We start from the raw sequence: 17,206 nt of genomic DNA on the forward strand, positions 1-17,206 counted from the left end.
ATTAAGTTGGCTTAAATTAAGAAATACTTAGCCAGTTCAAAGATTATATAATACTATCATCAATTACAGTTATATGGTGTAATTCACAATTATTCTCCATCTTAGTTAAGTTTCCGCTCACATTTTACTCCTTCGTCTCTCTCACAAAATCAGAACAACAAACAGTTAGGGTACATGTCGGAATTGTTTTTCAATTACGTCATGTCTGATTAATTTGAACGAATTCAAACCGCATAAAGCCTCATAGACAAATATTTGAAAGCCATCGATATACGATCCAAAACAGTTGAAGAGCCAAATGACAAGAAAGGGCAAAAAATAGTCAAAATCCACATGAGGTCAAATTTGCTAGATGGAATTGAAACCGAATTTGGCCTCAGTTTACTATGTCTTTTCGGGGTAAACATTTGCTCTATCACCCTCTCAGCTATGTGTTATTCATATATTGATTTAAGGATACTCTTGAAAAAAATATAATTCGACTTATTTCTCGGTAGAAAAGTCTAATAGGTGGTTTAATAGCTAATTATTTGAATTGCAATGTGTCAAAAGATAAACTTAAAAGATACATTCAATTAAATATTTTACATTATCAACTTCATTTCCTGTTATAAAGGCAATATAAAAGATCTTATATATGTATGTTCCATTAAAGCTTATCTGTTTTTTCTCAGCTATGTATACTTTGGAACAATGATCCTGATAAAATTACTTGGACCAAAGATAGTTGACTTTTGGTAGAAGATATCTTTTTTTTATTTTTACTGTTATCATTTTCATAGACATTTAGTTTAACCATTTGAAGTAATATATCGATTTGATGCTATATTTATAAATGGGAAACTCTTTTGTAGTCACGAAATGTTTACATCATTATTCGAAAACAATTAGGTTATTGCCTCTGTTGTCTAATGGATACAGGCATAGATGACCTTAGCTGTATTTGGAAAAACTTTTAGCAATTTTGGTTCTCAATGCTCTTAAACTTCGTACTTTATTTGGCTTTTTTTTTTTTTTTTTTTTTTTTTTTTTTAACTTTTTTGGATTCGAGCGTCACTGATGAGTCTTTTGTAGACGAAACGCGCGTCTGGCGTATATACTAAATTTAGTCCTGGTATCTATGATGAGTTTATTTACTTGGAAAATAATTGTGTACCATATACGTAGCGTTTCGTTTACAAAACAGACTCATTTGTGTGCTCAAATAAAAAAAGTTGAAGGCCAAATCAAGAACGAAGATGAAGAGCTCTGAGAACCCTTAATTTCGACAGGTTTAGCCAAATACACTTAAGGTAATATATCACTGTGATGACAAGGCATGCCACAAAACCAGGTTCAACCCATCATTTTTTCCAAGTCAGGAATATGGCCATTGTTATATAATAGTTCGTTTTTGTGTGTGTTACAATTTAACGTTGCGTCGTTTGTTTTTTCTTATTTTTTAGTGTAAATTGACATTGCGATAAGACGTGTCACGGTACTTGTCTATCCCAAATTCATGTATTTGGTTTTGATGTTATATTTGTTATTCTCGTGGAATTTTGTCTGATGCTTGGTCCGTTTCTGTGTGTGTTACACTGTAGTGTTGTGTCGTTGTTCTCCTCTTATATTTATGCGTTTCCCTCAGTTTTAGTTTGTTACCCCGATTTTGTTTTTTGTCCATGGATTTTTGAGTTTGAACAGCGGTATACTACTGTTGCCTTTATTTACCACGACTAGGCTGAGGACGGGGTAATTCTTGTCTTAAATGCATCTAGATGACACCTCATACCGGTATCGTTCTTGTATATATATTTCAGCCAACAGAAGGGAATTAAGGCATTAGGCTTAAACAATGTACTAGTATATGTATAGATATTTATTGAAAATTGAAATACGATTGGTACATAGGAACTGAAGTTTAAATGCCAATTACCTGATTAGAGTAATGAGATCATTAATAAAATATTGATATTAAATCTCATTACATATACCTCTTAACAAATATGTAAACGTGATGGAAAATGATTGTATTAAAATTACATGTTACCACGTGGTGCGGAGCTTTGTCACCGACTATTGCACAGATTTAAGTTTTTCTATCATTTGCACTCGGTGATCGTTCGATAGTATAGATAGTGTACAGCAGAATTGTTCTGTATATGGACACATTTGATTAACCTTTATCCTAACCAGCAAAAAGTGGCACACTATCGTTCTTGTTTATATGTAATTTAAGCAGCAAGAAGTGAAACTAGATATAAGGCTTAAATTGTATAATATGTATATATATTTATTCAAATTTAAAATACGATTGGTACATAGGAACTGAAGTTTAAATGTCAATTACCTGATTAGAGAAATAAAACCATTACTAAAATATTGATATTAAAACTCATTAAATATACTTCTTAACAAATCTGTAAATGTGATGGTAAATTATTGTAAAGAAATTATATGTTACCACGTGGTGCGGAAATTTTTTTAACCGACTATTACACAGCTTCTATCATTTGTATTCGGTGATTGTCCGATACCTTTGTGTACAGCAGAATTTTTCTGTATATGAACATATTTGATTTCAATTGATGACGTTTACATCATCCTTGCGGTAAGCACGTCATGAATATTTCCTTTCGACTCCCGATCGTGTCATTAACCATTCTGAAACATATCAGTTGGTATTGATGCTTCTTTTAACCCTTTTTAGGATCTGATGTTGATGGTAATTTTCGTTTCTGATTATTTGGCCGTGCATATTAGAAATTGCAGTAATATTTTGATTGCCACCATGTAAGATGTCTCGGTAGAAATGTTTGAGTGGTGGTGTAAAAGCTAATTATGCATATTACAATGTTAAAACTTATTTATCACTCACAATGTTAATGGAAATGAAGAAAAAAATATAGGAATTAACTAAAAGTCATATTCATATTACAATGTATCAAAAGAAAAGCTTGATTTGATGAGTTTACATCTTATCTGTAGTAAAGATAAAAAAGTCGATATTATATGTACCATTATAACCTTGCTTCTTTTTAAAACTCTTCTATATATGTCGATTCGTGCTGATAAAATGACTTGGACCAAAGTAAGTAGACTTTTAGATAATTCCTATCTTCCCCCCCCCCCCCCCCCCCCCATTTTATTGTTATAATTTCCATTAACATTAAGTTTAACCATTTTCAATGTCATATATCGATTTGATGCTATATTTATAAACTAGCAGCTCTTTTGTAGTCACGAAATGTTTAAATCATTATTTGAGAACAATTAGGTATATTTTGTACTCTTGTCAAATGGACACATTACTGGGAAAATAATTGTGTACGCAAAAGACGCATGTCTCCACAAAACAGACTCATCAGTGTAATAGAATAAAAAAAAAGTCAAATGAAGAACGAAAGGTAAAGAGTAATAATGACCATAATTCCAAAAGGTTTCACAAAATACAGCTCGGGTAATCTGTGATTTCATTCTTAATTACAAGCTTGGGGGCATTCGTTTGAAGTTTAAATGTCAATTGCCTGAAATAAAATCATTACTAAAATATTGATATTAAAACTCATTACGTAAACCTAAAAAAAAAACCAAATAGGCAAACGTAACAGAAAATTGTATTGAGATTATGTGTTACCACATGGTTCGGAGCTATGACACAGAATATTGCACATATTTTCTATCTATTGCACTCGATGATCGTCCAATACCTATGTGTAGAGCAGAATTATGTAGTATACTAGTATTCACAAATCTGATTCCAATTGACCACTCTGTTGATTCATTGTTGCTCATCTATGCAATGATTATGCCATTTATATATTCCTTTGTCAACATCAATTGAGTGCTTTTCCAAAGATACCATATATATCCTATAAAGTAAAACTTTGAAATTTCCCTCATCGGTTTCTTTTACATTACTTTTCAGCCTTTCAGAGCCTCTAACGGTAAAAAATGTCATGCCTATTCAAATTGTTATAGTCTAGAACTACAAACTAAGTTAGACTGGTTCCCGATCGCTTCCACCATCTTACAAATATCAACAGCTATTTTCTACAGCATCAGGGATAGAGGAAAAGATCATTGGGATTATCATGTACCATCAAACCCAATATAACATAGTTTTCTGGAACTGAAGTTGAACGTGAACATCTGTTATGGTTGAGACATGGAAGCATGAAGTGAGAGTTTTAATGAACAGAGATATGAAAAAGATTCCATCAACACCGATACGAAAATCTTTATGTGGCTTGTCCAGAAAAGCGCCATTGACACACACATAAAGTATAGTGTTATTTTTATTATGCATATTTACATTCTAATCTACAAGGTGACTTTTATAAGATTTACTTAAGGTTAAATAGATTTCTACTTGGTGAGTCTTTAAGTGTAAGTTCTAAGTGATTAATTTCTGGAAAACATCCAAGTTTCCCTATTCTCATAATGGTTTTATTGTATACTTGTCTGGTAGTGATTTACTTTTATGTTCAAAGATATTCAGACAAATTGAAGAATCTAGAATTTTGACGAGATATTCGAATCGACTGCGATTCTGTTGGGAATTATTTTAGTACTTATTTATTGAAAAGCGGGAGGATCACAAATACGTTTCATTTTTTTCTGCAAAATAAAAACTAGTTTTAGGTGTGATACCAACATTGATTTACCCTACTAGTCTTTGTGAAATTTGCACTTTTCAAATAATTTTGCAGAATTTATCTTTGTTTAAAATAAATAAGTACTTGGCATGAGTAAAGTGTTTTCCTGTCCAGTACTATAGAAATAAGTTCACATAACATTTCATTGCATATAAGAAAATAACCATCACTGGAAGATTACCAATCAAATTAATCTCTATTGTACCTGTATACAAGTTTTAGAATTGATTGGAATAGATTACCTTAGCCGTATTTGGAACAACATTTTGGAAATTTGGGTTTTAATTCTCCTTAACTTTGTACTTGTTTGGCTTTATAACTATTTTATCTGAGCGTCACTGGTGAGTCTTATTTAGATGAAACGCGCGCGTCTGGCGTATTAAATTACAATCCTGAAACCTTTGATAACATAACGTTTTTAGTAATCATGTAACCTAAAGTTTCCAAAATATTCTATAGAAACCCAAAATAATAAAAAAAAAAGTAATGGTGCTATGAAATATCCACGATATATGTTTATGACCCAGAAATGTTTTATTGCAATGAAATGTAGAATTTATTACCTACAACTGTCAAATTCCAGGCAATATTTTCCCCGATCTATTTGCGTATGCAACCGATGTGACGTATTATGATAAGGGGACTCAGTCGAGGATTATGCCAGGCAATGGGCTAAACGTGAAAAGGAAGACGTAGACACTCTATCCGAATGGATTAAGGCAGTGAGGTCGTTAATACAAATCAGGATTCAGAAACTGAATGGGTCCATCAATGCCCATGTTACGTCAATCTTTAAAGACCCAAATGTTGCTAAACATTTATCCGACCTCCATGATAAATATGTTGTTGTCCCCGCAGACAAAGCTCCAAATAACATCGTTTTTGTCTGTAAAATTCACTACATTAATTGCTTGATAAACGAATTAGGTATAGACAATTCACTTGGAAACTCAACATATACCCTCACGACACTTACCAAAGAGGAAATCCTGGATAATCATAGGTCTGTTCTTTGTTCCTTTGGTATTTCAACCAAAGATGAAGAACTGGATCTTCCATCACTGTATTGGATACATAAACTACATAAGTGTCCTTACAAACAACGGTATATTGCTGGGTCTTCCAAGTGCTCCACGAAACCTCTTTCTAAATTATTAACATCTATTTTATCAGCAATCAAAGACGGGCTTCAAAGTTATTGTGAAACTGCCTATTCTAGAGGTGGCGTGAATCAGATGTGGATACTTAAAAATTCCAAAGATCTTTTAGAGTACATACAATCTAACTCTCTTTCATCTTGTAACAGTATTAAAACATTTGACTTTTCTACTCTGTACACAAGTATTCCACATTCCAAACTAAAAGACAAATTGAAAGAGTTGGTATTACTTTGCTTCATAAAAAAGAATGGCCAACGTAGATACAAGTATCTTGTCTTAGGGAGGGATAAATCATACTTTGTGAAGAATCACTCTGATTCAAACAAAAAATTCTCTGAAACCGATATTATCAAGATGCTTGATTTCTTGATTGACAACATCTTTGTAACGTTCGGAGGACGTGTTTTTGAACAGACTGTTGGCATCCCAATAGGAACAAACTGTGCCCCTCTACTTGCCGACTTGTTTCTTTATTATTATGAGGCTGACTTCATGCAGGAACTTCTTAGGAAGAAAGATAAGAAGTTAGCAATATCCTTTAACTCTACTTTCCGCTATATAGATGACGTTCTTTCACTAAACAATTCAAAATTTGGTGACTATGTGGAACGCATCTATCCCATCGAATTGGAGATAAAGGATACTACAGATACAGTTAAGTCGGCTTCATATCTTGACTTACATCTAGAAATTGACAATGAGGGTCGGTTGAAAACAAAACTATACGACAACAGAGATGATTTCAGCTTTCCAATTGTGAACTTTCCATTTCTAAGTAGCAACATTCCAGCAGCACCTGCATACGGGGTATATATCTCCCAATTGATACGATATTCCCGTGCTTGCATTTCCTATCATGATTTTCTTGATACAGGGTTACTGCTCACAAGGAAGCTATTAAACCAAGAGTTCCAAATGGTGAAGTTGAAATCATCCCTTCGTAAATTTTACGGACGCCATCACGAGTTGGTTGACCGTTATGGAATAACCGTTTCACAAATGATATCGGATATGTTCCTTACGTCGTAACTACAATCCCCTTACCTTTCATGAATGTGACCTACCGAATTAGACTATTTACCGGATTTGAAATCACATAAGCAACACGACGGGTGCCACATGTGGAGCAGGATCTGCTTACCCTTCCAGAGCACCTGAGATCACCCCTAGTTTTTGGTGGGGTTCGTGTTGTTTATTCTTTAGTTTTCTATGTTGTGTCATGTGTACTATACTATTGTTTTTCTGTTTGTCTTTTTCATTTTTAGCCATGGCGTTGTCAGTTTGTTTTAGATTTATGAGTTTGACTGTCCCTTTGGTATCTTTCGTCCCTCTTTTAAAGAATGATTTTATTTACATTGAAATGTTTTTGCAAAAATTGATGAACATAAAAGCAAATGTAAATCTTATTTTTTCCAATTCATTTGAAAAATTCTGTTCGGTATTAATTCGATATTGATTGTTGCTTGCTTAGCTTTCATGAATAAAAGAGTGGGAAATCTTACTATAAATCCCACAATATCTAACAAAAAGCGAATTATTAGTAGCTGACATAGATAAAAATATTTCTTTTTATAAAAAGTGTAGCGAATGGAATGTAACTGGTTAGTTATAAAACAAGACACTAGTCTGTAACTCTTTAAATACCAAGTTGTCTTGAATTTGGAATTTTAGGCAACAATGGGACATAGCAAGTTCTTTCAAAAATATTTTTACTATTTGATTTTAAAAACGATAACTACAATAATATTTAATTCTACAACTTTTGAATATGGTTAGAACAAATAAGAAATCAACATAATAAGTGATTGTTAAAATTGAAGGAGATTAGCGTATATAAAAATGAAAAATATTTACACAGTTTTGGAGATTAAATTACCACCCATCCATTTTGTTCTCATTAATTTTAAGAGGTGGTTTGCCTTCAATGTCTTTTTTCTATTCGACTATATATGACAGTGTCACATAATCTAGTGTTTTCTTAATTGATATTATTATCTTTGGTTAAATATTTACATGCTTACGTCTACTACCATTAACACAATTCACATTTGGTTATAAAACTTTCATGAAATACACTAATTAAACATGCAAAGAATTATCAGAAATAAATGCATGCTTTTATTGTATCAACTTAAGCGATCAGAATATTGTCAGGCTTAACTGTGCCCTTCTTGTTATGGCCATTGCAAATTAATGCATAGTTCTTCATAAAGAAACAACAATTCTAGCCTGGTCAGAAAAACTTCAATGTTCGTTTTTCTCTGACCAGGCACGAAAAGGTGGTTCAATAGTATAAAGGCATTTTGATGACAAAGGACAAGGAAATTTTACTTGTTATTTTGGCCAGTCAAATTTTGTAACGAAGAACATATTTAACCAAACGAAATTACTTTGCATTCAAAAGACAATGCAATGATTTGATCCCAACATAATTGTATTTGGTGAACGATGTCCCCTTTAAACATTTTCAGGATAGATTATCGGTGTATACACATTGGGCTGTTATAATATGAATGTGTGTAAAGATCAAAAGACTTTTCTTAAACTGGCCCTGGTGTGAACAAAGTTCAGAAGAGATCGGCCTTACCTCTTTTTTATTTATGTTTTTATTTATTACTATGTCTTTATCTCCTGTTGCGAGAGACAGCAATTGGACAATAAAAATTCGAGGGTAACTCGGTGATTTATTTGAATAAAACCTTAATGAATTCAACTATAAGAATACAAGTGACTGTGAGTCAAACTGCTCATAGAATGTAATTTTCATGTATATCGGCTATTTGAATTACTATTCCCTATGGATTAGTCGCCTATATGGCCGTTGGTCCTTGTGGGTTAGTCTACTATGGATTTTTTTTGCGTTACTTTGACGGCTATTGAAATGTTATCTTTAAGGGGTATTTCATTGGTTATGTAGCTATTTGGGTTGTAACTATTCATGTGTTACTGTACTAAGTACCTGTAGGCAAGACTGTGTTTCAGAATGAATTTATTAAAGTCACATGAAACGAGTGATTGGTGAAAAATAATGTTCATCCAATTCTTGAACCAATGCATGTATATATCATAAACTTAGTCTTCTGTGTACGATTTTATCATCTTTTACGCAAATATATCGTATCATTGTCATTTATTTTTCTCTCTGTCTGTTATGATTTAACAAATATGGCAGCTCATTAAATGCCGTTTTTTCACGAAGTTTACGATTGTCACCTTAAAGTTAACAATCAACAAAAAAGCATGGATATTGAGCACGTGTTTAACGTGTACAATCACATAATAGTTTATTTCTGTGACAGATCCTTTCGTATTGCGATCACCGGGATTTTACGAGGAGGTTCACGCTAAGGTCACTTTGCATACGGAAAATATGTCGGCGAATTGCTTCCTGGAAGCAAGCAATTTAAAAAAGTAAACTTCTTCTAAATGTGGACAAATTAAAAAAATTTCTTCAGAAAAAAGTATATGTACATAAGTTTGATAATGAAAACTGTCCATTTTGATATAAAAACACATATGCATAATTTTTTTTAATTTGAGATTTCATATGACTTTAATCAATTTAAAAAAAAGGAAGGTCCTATTGAATTAGATTTTTTTATTTCTATCTCTCTCTGTTTAATTGTCCGCAAAGTCACTTCCTTTGACTTTGAACGTTTGACTCTGATTGTCCCAAATGATGGATAATCAGAAAAGCATTATTATTGGGTTTATATTTCAAGTAAGTAAATGAAATCTATTTATTTAAATACTTTCATGCAAACCAAATTGTTATTATACTATAATGGCAATCTATAAACATTTGCTAATACTATTTCTTGTTCGAACATTACTTTAATAAGTTTATATAAACATGTCTGAAACCATAATGGATGAAAACGATTATCATTTTCAATTAGTGTCATTTGGAAATAATTTATTTGTTTAAATATTATTGTACAATCAATTAATGATATGCAATGGGGTATGAATTTCCATAAGGGATTTTTATATTTTTTTGAAAGTACGTGTGTATTGGTAATTGCTCGGTATATACTTCATTACTCGAGCATTTCCTTATATTATTTGGCATATAATACTTTAAACGAATCAATTGTGTTTACAATGAATTGTATAAGTACATCAAACTATCGCCCTTTTAAAGTAATTGTTTGTTAGTCATCCATTGTAGAGAATGTGCTCGAGGTGTATATAAACCTGATGACTAGCTAATAGTTTAAATCTACGCGATGCAGTTTATGGGCACCCGGAAACCACGACCTCTGTTATAAATGAAAGTCAAGATATACAAATATTTAGTAGGTCACTCAATGGACACGCTCACTATGCCGCAAAGGCCAGCAAGATCTATGTATGTTAAACAATAACCAGGAGACCATAGATCAAACAGTTTTACGATGTAAATTAAAGGTATGAATTCTGCTTTAAATTTCCGGGGGGGAGGGGGTATCGATCTATACCATAGCAAGACTAATGCCAAGGACGACCTAAACTCAAGTGGAGAAGGCTGAAAAGAGGCTGAGCAGTACCGAGGCAGGTTCCAACAGAATCCAGAATTGATAGGAATCCACCATCCCGCCACTTTTATTGTTTATACGGTGAAATCACCCAACCCTTCCAGATAGTTGCAGTAAACAAAAGTGATTTGTCCATTTTCAGATGATGAGTTGCAACCACTGTAAAATAATTTTAAATGATGGAAAAATTGCGGACAGTAATGGCCTTGTTGCAGAACATTTTAATATGAACCTTACAGGCTACTTTGTTTTTAATTGTATATACTTTTTTCTTTTTCTTTTAGTTTATATAGTCAATTCCCTAACCGGTGATATATCTGACAATAATTAGCCAATTGCTTTACGTCAAAGGTGACGTAAAAATATTTTCTAAAATGCATGGACGACAAATTGTTGATTTCATATCATCAATTTGGTTGAAAAAAAAGAGGGACGAAAGATACCAAAGGGACAGTCAAACTCATAAATCTAAAACAAACTGACAACTCCATGGCTAAAAATGAAAAAGACAAACAGAAAAACAATAGTACACACGACACAACATAGAAAACTAAAGAATAAACAACACGAACCCCACCAAAAACTAGGGGTGATCTCAGGTGCTCTGGAAGGGTAAGCAGATCCTGCTCCACATGTGGCACCCGTCGTGTTGCTTATGTGATTACAAATCCGGTAAATAGTCTAATTCGGTAGGTCATATTCATGAAAGGGAAGGGGATTGTAGTTACGACGTAAGGAACATATCCGATATCATTTGTGAAACGGTTATTCCATAACGGTCAACCAACTCGTGATGGCGTCAGTAAAATTTACGAAGGGATGATTTCAACTTCACTATTTGGAACTCTTGGTTTAATAGCTTCCTTGTGAGCAGCAAACCTCTATCAAGAAATCATGATAGGAAATGCAAGCACGGGAATATCGTATCAATTGGGAGATATATACCCCGTATGCAGGTGCTGCTGGAATGTTGCTACTTAGAAATGGAAAGTTCACAATTGGAAAACTGAAATCATCTCTTTTGTCGTAAAGTTTTGTTTTCAACCGACCCTCATTGTCAATTTCTAGATGTAAGTCAAGATATGAAGCCGACTTAATTGTATCTGTAGTATCCTTTATCTCTAGTTCGATTGGATAGATGCGTTCCACATAGTCACCACATAGTTCCTTCTAACACTTGTTGAACTTTCAAGGTAGTCATTATACTGACACACAGTCATCATAGATACCAGGCTTAAAAAAAGGGTCGAAAGATACCAAATGGACATTCAAACTCATAGATCGGAAATAAACAAACAACGCCATGGCTAAACAAAACAAAAACAGACAAATGATAGTACTCAAGACACAACATAGAAAACTAAAAACTAAACAACATGAACCCCAACAAATATGCCCCGGAAGGGTACGCAGATCCTGCTCTACATGTGGCACCAGTCGTGTAGCTCTTTTTATTACAAACCCGGTAAATAGTCTTTTTCAAATAAGGTCATACTGTCAACTTAACACTTTGTACGCCATATGTGCATTTCGTTTGCATGACTCGTGAGTGACGCACGAAACAAATGAAATGTTTGAAGTCTGATCAAATCAAATAATTTTATTGGCGTTAAATCCAAATTTGGATTGTTACCAAGACAATCATGACAATATGATTTTATAAAATAAAATATTTAAATTTGAGCAACATTTATATTATATGAGTAACTCATATTTTTAGATATTTTGGTTGTAAAGCATGCTTTGCCGAGGAACAAATAATAAGTAGCTGGAGCATCATATTTGTTGAATTTTGAGGTAGTCTTTTCAATAAATTGTTTGGATACATTAGATAGCGAACTTTGCGCCTCTCAGAGCTGAGCGCTTCTAATTAAGTAGGAGTTCCTTCTAACACTTGTTGAACCAAGAAGATCAAAGAAGCCAGATCATTTAATTACACATTCAGATATATTGGTACATTCTTGCCATTTACAGTTAAAACTTTTTCTGATTTGGTTCCATTAATATACTCCAGAACTAGAAATTAATGAAACACAAGACACGGCTTCTTCCACCTCATTTTTATAGACTTATACCTCGAATTGACAAAAGTTGTCATCTCAGTACCAGAATTTATGACAATTTATGTTAATTCTGTAGTTTCACACCCTTCGCAGCAATATACCAACTACATCTGTTTATGGGATATAGATTTCCCAACTTATTCGGTATTCAAAATCTTGAAGCTGCTACTCAAACTTAAAAAAACATCATCAATGTCTGAGCAGAAAGTTGAAGAAACAGGTTAAGTCCAAGAATATCTCATCCTTTTTTTAAAGTTCATCTGAAGGTACAAAGACCTATTGATAAATATTCTGTATTAACATCAAAAATATTACACCATGGTCTTGCAGTATAGATTCTAAGTGGTGACGTTGTTAACAATCTTAAATACGTGTAAAAGAAGAGAGGGACGAAAGATACCAAAGGGATAGTCAAACTCATAAATCTAAAACAAACTGACAACGCAATGGCTAAAAATGAAAAAGACAAACAGATAAACAATAGTAAACATGACACAACATAGAAAACTAAAGAATAAACAACACGAACCTATACACCTGATATCACCCCTAGTTTTTGGTGGGGTTCGTGTTGTTTACTCTTTAGTTTTCTATGTTGTGTCATGTGTACTATTGTTTGTCTGTTTGTTCTTTTCATTTTTAGCCACGGTGTTGTCAGTTTATTTTGGATTTATGAGTTTGACTGTACCTCTGGTATCTTTCGTCCCTCGTTCACAAACATTTTTTAAAGTTTTTTTGTGCGGGTGTACTCGACTCCAATCTTAAGTGACTAGGATTGTCAGTTTTCTTTTCGAAGGTCGTTGTTTTTTTCTTGGCACTCCGGGGCTTCCTTCACCCATAAAGACTACGAAATAGCACAAACGTGGCTCTTAAAAGTGACCTAAAAACACCAACATTTAATCAATCGATCTATTATGTTGGCGTTATTTTTTGTGTTCCTGTTGTTTCTTTGTTTTCCTCTTATAGTTGATGTGGTTTTAGTTGGCAACCTTCATTTGTCTTCTCGTAATAAATTTATCCTTATAATTACCGGTTTACTATTGTTGTCTTATTTAATAACGTTGATTTGGATCGTTCAAGCAAGGTCAAGATCTACCGCGCAGTCATAATTAGTTTCCGTTAATATTTTCATTGAACTTCGTTAACTTAGATTTGCCCTTTTCTGTGCAGCCATGCCATCAAAATAACAGGTGTTATTTTATATTTTGTACCGGTGTTATTAAGTTTAGCTGTATCGTATTAGTGAACTTCCAAGTTTATCGTGCAAAAACATCCAAAATGTGTTTTCATTGATTCAGAAAACTGTGGGTTTATTTATTTTCGTGGATATTAATTTTCCGGGATTAATGTTTTACGTATATAGAATTGCGTGGTTTTGCCAAAATCTGCATACAAAACTAAAGCAAATTTGACGCAATATCCTTTTACTCTACTTCTGCTATTTAAATGATGTTCTTTCACTAAAGTATTCAAAATTTGGTGACTATGTTGAACGCATCTATCCCATCGAACTAGAGATAAAGGTTACAACAGAAACAGTTAAGTCGGCCTCATATCTTGACTTACATCTAGAAATTGACAATGAGGGTCGATTGCAAACAAAACTTTACGACAATAGAGATGATTTCAGCTTTCCAATTGTGAATTTTTCATTTTTAAGTAGCAACATTCCAGAAGCACCTGCATACAAGGTATATATCTCCCAATTGATACGATATTCCCGTGCTTGCATTTCCTATCATGATTTTCTTGATAGAGGGTTGCTGCTCACAAGGAAGCTATTAAACAAAGTGTTTCAATTGGTGAAGTTGGAAGTTGAAATCATCCCTTCGTAAATTTTATGGACGCCACTACGAGTTGGTTGACCGTTATGGTATAACCGTTTCACAAATGATATCGGATATGTTCCTTACGTCGTAACTACAATCCCATTCCCTTTCGTTAATGTGACCTACCGAATTAGACTATTTACCAGATTTGTTATAACATAAGCAACACGACGGGTGCCACATGTGGAGCAGGATCTGCCTACCCTTCCGGAGCACCTACGATCAGCCCTAGTTTTTTATGGGGTTCGTGTTGCTTTATTCTTTAGTTTTCTATGTTGTCTGTTTGTCTTTTTCATTTTTGGCCATGGCGTTGTCAGTTTATTTTTGATTTATGAGTTTGACTGTCCCTTTGGTATCTTTCGTCCCTCTTTTTTGTACTTAGTTGAATATTTTATTTCTTGGTTCACTTATACTCACGAAATCCACGAAAGTTGGTATCCCGCGAACTTGGATTAATCAACAGTAGCACGATATTGTAGGAAATTTTGTGTTCTGGATGATTATTACATCAATTTGTTAATAAATCATTCCGAATTTTGTATGAATTTCAAAGCGTTAAACATCCATGTACAATTGAGAATGGAAATGGGAGTATGTCAAAGAGAAAAAAAATGACCAAAGAGCAAAAGACAGCCGATGTGTTTGTATACCTGTATGTGTACAAATGTGAGTATAACAAATCGTAATTACAAGATTGAGGCGAAGGCATTTTTGACCTTGGAAACATACAATACAATATGATACAATACAAATTATGTTATTCACTAATCACAGTACCCATATTAGAGAGTGCTAATTACAGTTTAATTATGACTTCAAGACAAAACATACATTAATAATCATATTTTCAACAACTTCAAGACGAGAAGCCAAATTTGTTTTACCATCTCCTAACACCCAGGGTGTATTTACAGAATGATAAATGAACCTTTTCAAAAGGCGATTTATCTATAAAACAAAATGGATCCACAACTATGTCACTAAGTTTGCAAACGCTTTTGCTATTTTAGATGGTAGGTATGTGTTCATCATGCAAATTTTAACGTTATAAGTTAATACAGGTCTGACAAATGAATCAACTAAACTAAATGCTACTTTAATTGTCACATTTCTAATAGCTGAAAATAGAGAATATAAAGGAAATATAACCTTCCTAACTTTCTTTTTGATCATTAATGCTAAAATAAAGATTACCATATCTACTAAGAACAGACAAAAAGTTTAAAAGTGTCCATGAATTGTGAAATGGGTTTTCTACTTTGCAGTTTTCTTTTGAATCATCATAGATTTGGTCTCCATTATTAACATTATTGCAATAATGTGTCAATACTATTTTGAGTCAATTATGTCATATGCGAAGAGAAGACTATTTATATCTGAATCAACTAGTTTAAGTGGTCTACATTGCTCATCTAAAATATATCATATATACCATTAATAAATCTATTTAACGTAGGACTGGTTTTGTCATAACGAATAAAGATTAAAACATTTAAGAGAAAATTTGATACTATATTTGATGGTTAAATTGGATTGGTACTGTGATGCGCAAGAAAAAAAAGGAAAAGTAAAATGAAATAGACAACAAAGTGAACCTATAAAAATAAACAAAAAAATGTTCAAATACGTTTGGAATTATGTTTTTTAGTAACACCACTGTCCCCGATAAGTGGTAGATTTAAGGTATCACAACTATGATTAATTCCGTCACATTCTGCAATGTTCTTAATATAACAGAGCAAGAATGTATAACAATTTGTCTATTCAAAATACTAAAGTAGAACAATTTGTTCTACCAGATTCTTTAAAACAATGCATATGATGTCTGTGTCATTTTGGTCTCTTGTGGACAGTTGTCTCATTGCCATTGGCAATCATACCACATCTTCTTTTTTATATAGTTATTGTCTTCTTTTCATTTAACCTAACGCTTTTTAATCCACTAATAAAGATAAAGCTCATACGCAAAAATGAAAGACTAGAATAAAAAATATCATAGGACAAAACAAAAAGGTGGGGTGTATAAATACCGAGCCACGCAAAAAGGATATTATCAAAAAAGTTAAAATATACAACGAATAATCAAAAGAACACTTTTAAATGATATCGGATATGTTCCTATACGTAAGGAAATATCCGATATCATTTGTAAAACGGTTATTCCATAACGGTCAACCAACTCGCGATGGCGTCCGTAATATTTACGAAGAGATGATTTCAACTTCACCATTTGGAACTCTTGATTTGATAGCTTCCTTGTGAGCAACATCCCTCTATCAAGAAAATCATGATTGTGACTTACGAAAAGAAATGATAAGCTTCCATGAAGTTAAATTGTTGCTCTCTTATTTTATATATTCCGAAAAAAAACTTTACATATAAAGGTGCGTTATGTAAACATTACTGTACTTTTACAGTAAACTTAACAGATATATAAATAAAGGTTTATGTACTTTTATCTATTACTTCTCATAGATATCACAAGATGCGTGTACAAGGGATCGTTATGCACATACAAGTTTCATAAGTCATAAAACGTAAGTTATTATGTGAACAATTGTCGATATATACATAACATAGTTCTATCTTCGGTAGTTATAATGTATTTAGGGTGTTCTCTGTCAGCTTCATGGACATCTTCTTTAGTTAGTCACTAATGTCAGTACCAATAGTTGTGAGAACAGCCAAAATTCTATCAACACTTTTGACTGCGAAATCTTAACCTAAATGCACTAAACAATCATTTTTTAACAAGCGATCCTCTAACACAATTGTTCTATCTTTACTGAAACACTTGACTTCTTCGCCTTTCTATATGCATATACATTACTTTACCGTCACCTAGCAGTCTTTAATAATACTAAACAAGTTTCTTGTCAAACAAAACATAAATGAACGTAAACAATGATTCTATAATTGCGAAGAACGTCTCGTTAAATTAATGTCAAGCTAGTTCCCCATTGCGGCTTATTTACATGTTTTATCACATACAGAAAATTA

Source organism: Mytilus edulis, chromosome 9 (genome assembly GCF_963676685.1).
Source record: "Mytilus edulis chromosome 9, xbMytEdul2.2, whole genome shotgun sequence".
NCBI classification, from domain to species: Eukaryota; Metazoa; Mollusca; class Bivalvia; order Mytilida; family Mytilidae; genus Mytilus; species Mytilus edulis.